General features: G+C 33.3%; 1 long non-coding RNA gene across 1 annotated transcript; it reads right to left on the reverse strand.

Annotated features, from left to right (window-relative positions):
* Positions 1-902: 902 nt before the first annotated feature.
* On the reverse strand, positions 903-6,858 carry LOC143072662 (uncharacterized). The gene is made up of 7 exons (XR_012977272.1): positions 6,611-6,858; positions 5,869-6,119; positions 5,426-5,494; positions 4,872-5,074; positions 4,434-4,502; positions 2,263-2,327; positions 903-2,015 (listed from the first exon to the last, which is right to left on the reverse strand). It is a non-coding gene; the product is annotated as an uncharacterized LOC143072662 (long non-coding RNA).
* Between the last annotated feature and the right edge of the window lie 1,554 nt (positions 6,859-8,412).

Here is an 8,412-nt window from a genome sequence, read left to right on the forward strand (position 1 = left end):
TACATATAAAAGTGCATATTTTACAGACTAAGTGAACTCTTTAAAATGGAATTCAACTAATTCAACTTATATGTATATAGCTCTTAATCAGGGAAATTGTAGAATCTACATTTACTGAACTCTTCTCTTAGGCCCAAGAACAGTTATTTCAAAGTGCATTTCTTTTAGACAATAAACACAAATAAAAAAAAAATAACACTTGTTTTGATATTTTTTAAGGTGTAGTGCACTACTTATGGGACAAATTATATCAAAATTATAGAAAAGTCTATCGGCTCTAACTCAAAATATGGACAATTATAAGTTAAGGTGGTTTGTAATTCAATAATATACAAAATTTTACATTACATTTAGCTAGTTTCACACTGCCTACCAGATCAACTCAATCAAGCCCGATCAAGACAAATTACATGATCAGGAGACTGGTCTGACTCCATCGACAAGGATGTTTGGGATAGTCTACCCTACTCATCATCGATCTGACCATCTACCAGAGAGTTTTTGACATGTCAAAAACAATTGAGTAAGGACCGAGAAGCAAGTCACTCAAGAAGAGATTCAGAATTTGTCGAGTAACGGTCGAATTGATAGGGAAAGGATTGTGTAGAGATCGAGATTGGTCGGAATACAACAAGATTTCTGATCAGTACTCAATTAGTCAAGCAAAGGTCGAAATGATCGAGTACTAATCGGAAATTTTGTTGTATTCCGACCAATCTCGATCTCTACACAATCCTTTCCCTATCAATTCGACCGCTACTTGACGAATTCTGGATCTCTTCTCGAGTGACTTGCTTCTCGGTCCTTACTCAATTGTTTTTGACATGTCAAAAACTCTCTGGTAGATGGTCAGATCGATGATGAGTAGGGTAGACTATCCCAAACATCCTTGTCGATGGAGTCAGACCAGTCTCCAGATCACGTAATTTGTCTTGATCGGGCTTGATCGAGTTGATCTGATCGGCAGTGTGAACCTAGCTTTAAGTACATATAGTACACAAATTATTGTTTTACAGAAACTATATTATTTTCCATTCCCTGAAAGTAATGTGTTTCATCAATATTCTCCTGTTTTTTGGATTTGTCAAAAATTCGGTTAAAGATGCTTAGCATAACTCAATGCATGAAAAGTTTAATGGCTGATGCTTTGTAAAACAGTTCCAGTACTCTGGTACTGCTCAAATCACAGAAGAGAATGTCTTAGTTATATTGGTAAACTGTGCACTAAAGAAACTTCTAGTATGAGGCATTAAACAGGTGCATTACCTCCCCTTGAAAATGTTAAACTTATGATCAATTACAATGGAGTCGAGTACCTGTAGCAATAGGCTTGATATTTAGTCAAGAAATGTCTGACTGGTAGTAAATAAGGATAACTTACATATTGCTACATGTAATCTCTTGAATGTATCATTACACCAATTTTGACAATAATATTTTTGATTTCCATATAAAACCATTGCCATACTTAAATTATTTACAATATTTTTGTTATTTTTAGATTCTCCATTCTTAACCAATGTAAATATTTAAACTTAAGAAACATTTTATCTGTTGAGCCACAATAATAAAAATTGATTGCATTTATTGGTAGAGAGAAAAAGAAAGTTGAGTGAAAATTGAAACAATACATTAACCTTAATTAAAACTTCCACTCTTGTTGAAAATGGAGAATCTTTACATTAATTATTTTAGAATTTATCAACTACATTCTTTCTCTTGTTTATGCAAGATTTATTATGAACCGTTCATATTGGAAACTGTTCATTAGAGTTAGAAAGACCCTGGTCACTCTTGGTCTTCTTCAGAATGGCAGTAAAATCCTTGCAAAAGTAAGGCATCTGTTTGGTAGTACAAATTGGAAGCCATGTCCAGTGTCAGAATGGGGATGTTAAATCTGATGTCTTGTGAAGAGAGAGTCCCAACTGTCAACATGTTAAGAACCTTCACAACATCTCTAAGGAGTATGGAGAATTAATCCCACTATTATATCCTTCAGCCACAGTAATTGTTATCTGAAAAAGAAATACACTTTTCAATTTTCTGTAATATTTTAAGAAACTGAAATAGGCAAAAAATAGCAAACTGGGAAATAACAATTAAAGCAGAGAGACTTTTTTATAATAATAATTTTTCCCTTCCTAAAACTTGACAGGTCATTCCAGAAAATATTAAATTGTAAAAAGATTGTACAAATCACATGGGAATTTACATGATCTTAAATAGAAAATTTTATAAATCTATAAAATAGTTCTTTCTTACTTTTAAAAGTCAACTCTAATAGCCATTTCCAACATCAATCTGTAAGTACAAGCTGGAATGCTAACCTGAAAAATAAAATGCTTAGTCATTGAAAATAGTAAAAAAGGAATCACTGTTGGTATACTAATTTAGATATAAAATAGATATACAACATTTTAAGGGAGTTGGCTTCTCAGTTTCAAAATAATTAACTTTTCAAAACACTAGCATCTATACTATTAAACGAGAAGACCTCATTTTGTGTGTCGCTTCTCTTCCTTCCACACTAAATTAATCATCATGCCTCTGTGTCCTATAGGTACCATATATTGTCGCATTTGTCATCCATTCTTATGACTATTCAGTTTGGGTTATTTTTGGAGAAAATTGAAAAAAACTGCGTCCGGATATTTTTCCGCCATTGGACGAAATTTTAAGTCAGACTAGACATCCGGTTTGCGTTTTTTCTGTACTATGTACATACCAAAGACAATGAATAAGGTGTATTTGCTATATCTGCTTTGGAACCTTTTCTGAAATTCTTCAGTCATGAAATCTTTTTAAAAAATTCATTGGGTCGCTGAGTATATTAAATAGAGAGAGTCTATATAATATATCAATGACTGCCGTGGATTGATTAGGTAACTGAGAATTGAAAGTAAAAAGCAAACACTGTATTTATAGTAATGTATGTTCATAACATACTAAACGTATGCTCATATTAAAATAAATAGAAAACAAAATTTGACTTTTTGAGAAATATAAGACTTCCGCTGCCTTTGGCCTGTCACAGTTTTGAAATTAAATATAATTTGCATAAGTACGTGGGACAGAACAATTATTTTTTGCGTTTTTCTGTATCCTATGATCATACATATACTATAGATAAAGTGTATTTGCTATTATTATATATTATCAATTCCAATAGTTTTCCAGTGGCGGATCCAGGGGGGGGGGGGGGGGGGGGGGTTCCAGGGGTTGGAACCCCCCTTTTTTTGGACGATCAATGCATTTGAATGGAAACATATAGTTGGAACCCCCCCTTTTTAAAATGGCTGGATCCGCCAGTGTTTTCTATCCACGGCGGTCACTGAAATATTTCTGTATACTACATACATATATATATACTATGAATAAAGTGTATAAATTTGCTATAATTTACTATAAATTCCAATAGTTTACTGGGGTGACTTTTAATATATCAGTGACCGTTTTATATAGTAATTATAGTATATATATATATATAATGTATGTTCATAGTATACAGAAAAACAGAAAGAATAAAAATCGGTATTTGGATAAAAGGGGGAGGGCAAAAGAAAAATGTGCGCAGTCCCCAAGTACCTTTGACTTTTGATACCTCTTCTGGCATTCTCCAGTTATAATTAATTTTACAGTTTACATACGCTCTATTTCCCCGTGATTTCGCGGGTGTGTTCTAGTATATATTGATAGGAGATTAATAAAGGAATCAAAAGCAAAAAAATACAAGTTAAAGTCCTCAAAAACTATTTAAAAGTAATTAAAATTTTATAAGATTTTAACTGACAGCTTATCATCATACATGTAAATGAATTATAAAAAGAAAAATGGGGGTCACCAGGCTTAGTTTGTTAATGCATTCAAATGGATAAAACTAGAGGATTCTGAAAATCTGACCAAAATTACAAAAATGACAAGCAAGCTTCCTTCAGGTAAAAGAAGATGCAAAGAACACAATGTGACAACATCCCAACAACACTAACAAATACGACATACTTTCCAACATCTGAAACCTCAAAGAGTGAGAATCCCCGTCAGCCTTGACACCTTAGGGGGAGATTTTGCGTGAATCACATTTTGAAGTTAAATATATGACCTGTACACTAACTTATCTACAAAACCAGTGGCGGATCCAAAACTTTTCATAAAGGGCGAGGGGGGCCCCGCTGACTGACCTAAAGGGGGGGGGGTCGTTCCAGTCAAGCTTCAGTGATTCCCTTTGGATCCACCTATGAAAATACCATTAAAACCAGACAAAGATCTCTTATCTAGTTGGAGTTGACATAGCAAAAATGATTTGCAATTACCGGTACTAACAAATTAAACATTAAAACTACTGACCAAAAGTTTTCAAGCCCAGTGATAGCTGACTGTTTCTTTTTATTGACAGTATGATAAAATTTGTTTAAATAGAGGAATTATATACTTACTTGTATTTAAGATATCTTATACCACAAGTCTTACTCCCCTTCATGAAAACATTGGCACTGTTTTATAACCTAAAATGGAATTAAAATTGACACAAATTATATATTTGACAAATTTGTTAAATTGCCAGCCTAAATTTTTATTAATCTATTCTGTATTCTGACTGAGTAATAATGAGTTATCTCCCGATGAAAGAAACATTCTAGCTGTTTATTGTACTAGTCTCCCTTGAAGTAAAAATTCTATTTGGATTTACTTTTCATGGTATAAAATTTTATTTGTGTACCAGACAAACATTTATCAAACTGATAAATATCTATTTTTGTGTGTTGTAAATGTGCAAAATAACAAAACTGTGTGTTGCCTTACAGATATTCCTTATAGACTTTATCACATTTTTCCTGATAATGTACAGAATTAATTGGCTTAAATATACTTGCATTATTTCTTTCATGACAAAGCCTCAGACTTGTTTGAAGATCAATGTAATTATTAATCTTCATTCCAGCTGCTATCCTTGCTGCTTGATTGCTTACATGGCAAAGCCTTGGACTTGGTTGAAGATTTAAAACATCTTCCATGGAGTTGCTACTCATCTGCCATCTGGACTGAAACTTGGACTGGCCGGCTTCTTGAACAAAAACTAAAATTATCAATTAAATTATATTTATAAGACTTCTGTTGGTTAATATAAAGGAAATAGACATATATTCCTTCAAGCTTCATATCCTGACCTACATCAACGGGGCCATTTTCAGTGTCTTATTTGTTGAACAATTGTAATTTTGTTGGTACTTCATTTTGTGGTTTAGCCAAAGCCTGCATACAAGTCTTTACAATAACATCAGTGTGACCAATTTAAAATTTTAGAACCTTAAGTCAACAACAAAAAACCATATGACCTCTTTCAACTTTAAGCCTAGTGCACGTTTTTATCCTGTAAACTTGTTTTATGACGATAAAATTTGTTTAAATAGAAGAATTATATACGTACTTGTATTTAAGATATCTTATACCACAAGTCTTACTCCCCTTCATGAAAACATTGGCACTGTTTTATAACCTAAAAAGGAATTAAAATTGACACAAATTATATATTTGACAAATTTGTTAAATTGCCAGCCTAAATTTTTATTAATCTATTCTGTATTCTGATTGTGTAATAGTGAGGTGAGTTATCTCCCCATGAAAGAAACATTCTTGCTGTTTATTGTACTAGTCTCCCTTGAAGTAAAAATTCTATCAGGGTTTATTTTTAATGATATAAAATTTTATTCCTGTACCAGAAAAACATTTATCAAACTGATAAATATCTATTTTTGTGTGTTGTAAATGTGCAAAATAACAAAAATGTGTGTTGCCTTACAGATATTCCTTATAGACTTTATCACATTTTTCCTGATAATGTACAGAATTAATTGGCTTGAATATACTTGCATTATTTCTTTCATGACAAAGCCTCAGACTTGTTTGAAGATCAATGTAATAATTAATCTTCATTCCAGCTGCTATCCGTGCTGCTTGATTGCTTACATGGCAAAGCCTCGGACTTGGTTGAAGATCTAAGTAAACATCTTCCATGGAGTTGCTACTCATCTGCCATCTCGACTGAAACTTGGACATTCCTTTAAGCTTCTTATCCAGATCTGTGTCAATGGCGCAATTTTCTGTGTCTTTGCTCTTTTTGCCTGTAATTCATTAACCATTTTCATTTTATCTTTTAATCAGTATTATGAAGACTGTTTATTATGATCACATCATTAATTCTGAAATTAATGTATGCAGATAATTATCAGAATGTGGTGGCTAACCAAAACAATCTGATGAATACATTTTGAACAAACAATCTAAACAAAGTCATATTTTCCCAATTAAAATGTAAATAAATATGTAAATAAATATCCAAATTGTCAATATTAAGTCTATTTGTTGTAATAATTAAATTAGAAATTAATGTGATGCCTGTTTTATTTCAAATCCTAAATTGGGGGGATCAGTCTATTTACAAATACAATAATTCTTTTAGAATTATATTTCATTAGAGAATAAATTTGAACAAGAAATTAACGACAATTTTGTAATAAAATTTCAAGTAGACTTTCAAAGGAAAAACTGATTTTTCTTACCTAAATTTTTTTTAAAAATAGTTTAAATACAATTGTTATGACCAAATACTTACATCATCATTATCTGGTAACTAAAATGAAACCATCTTCCTCCAGGTGTAGGACTGAACTTTCCTCTGTGCTCATCCATCTGTAATACAAACTTAAATCATCTTAATATTTATGAGACAACAGTTAGTAAATTGAAAAAAAATACATACTTAACCTTGTGGACAACCTGTCAACCAGGAAAAAACACCATACACCTATAGAAAAAAGAAAGAAAAAAACACCATCCTGGACGCCACCTAGAAGAAACCTGGGCAAAAGGCATACAAACATGCACACAATCTTATCTTAACATACCTTTCCGTTGGATCCTTTGACAGCACCTACAGGAAATTTGACAAAAATGCATACAAACACACAATCTTATCTTAACATACCTTTCCGTTGGATCCTTTGACGGCACCTAGAAGAAACTTGGACAAAAATGCATACAAACACACAATCTTATCTTAACATACCTTTCCGTTGGATCCTTTGACGGCACCTAGAAGAAACTTGGACAAAAATGCATACAAACACACAATCTTATCTTAACATACCTTTCCGTTGGATCCTTTGACAGCACCTAGAGGAAATTTGGACAAAAAGGCATACAAACACACAATCTTATCTTAACATACCTTTCCGTTGGATCCTTTGACGGCACCTAGAGGAAATTTGGACAAAAATGCATACAAACACACAATCTTATCTTAACATACCTTTCCGTTGGATCCTTTGACAGCACCTAGAAGAAACTTGGACAAAAATGCATACAAACACGCAATCTTATCTTAACATACCTTTCCGTTGGATCCTTTGACGGCACCTAGAGGAAATTTGGACAAAAATGCATACAAACACACAATCTTATCTTAACATACCTTTCCGTTGGATCCTTTGACAGCACCTAGAAGAAACTTGGACAAAAATGCATACAAACACGCAATCTTATCTTAACATACCTTTCCGTTGGATCCTTTGACGGCACCTAGAGGAAACTTGGACAAAAAGGCATACAAACACACAATCTTATCTTAACATACCTTATCGTTGGATCCTTTGACGACACCTAGAGGAAACTTGGACAAAAAGGCATACAAACACACAATCTTATCTTAACATACCTATCCGTTGGATCCTTTGACGGCACCTAAAGGAAATTTGGACAAAAAAGCATACAAACACACAATCTTATCTTAACATACCTTTCCGTTGGATCCTTTGACGGCACCTAGATGAAACTTGGACAAAAATGCATACAAACACACAATCTTATCTTAACATACCTTTCCGTTGGAACCTTTGACGGCACCTAGAAGAAACTTGGACAAAAATGCATACAAACAGACAATCTTATCTTAACATACCTTTCCGTTGGATCCTTTGACGGCACCTAGAGGAAACTTGGACAAAAAGGCATACAAACACACAATCTTATCTTAACATACCTTTCCGTTGGATCCTGTGACGGCACCTAGAGGAAATTTGGACAAAAATGCATACAAACACACAATCTTATCTTAACATACCTTTCCGTTGGATCCTTTGACGGCACCTAGAAGAAACTTGGACAAAAATGCATACAAACACACAATCTTATCTTAACATACCTTTCCGTTGGATCCTTTGACGGCACCTAGAGGAAATTTGGACAAAAATGCATACAAACACACAATCTTATCTTAACATACCTTTCTGTTGGATCCTTTGACGGCACCTAGAAGAAACTTGGACAAAAATGCATACAAACACACAATCTTATCTTAACATACCTTTCAGTTGGATCCTTTGACGGCACCTAGAGGAAACTTGGACAAAAAGGCAT

Source organism: Mytilus galloprovincialis, chromosome 4 (genome assembly GCF_965363235.1).
Source record: "Mytilus galloprovincialis chromosome 4, xbMytGall1.hap1.1, whole genome shotgun sequence".
NCBI lineage: Eukaryota > Metazoa > Mollusca > Bivalvia > Mytilida > Mytilidae > Mytilus > Mytilus galloprovincialis.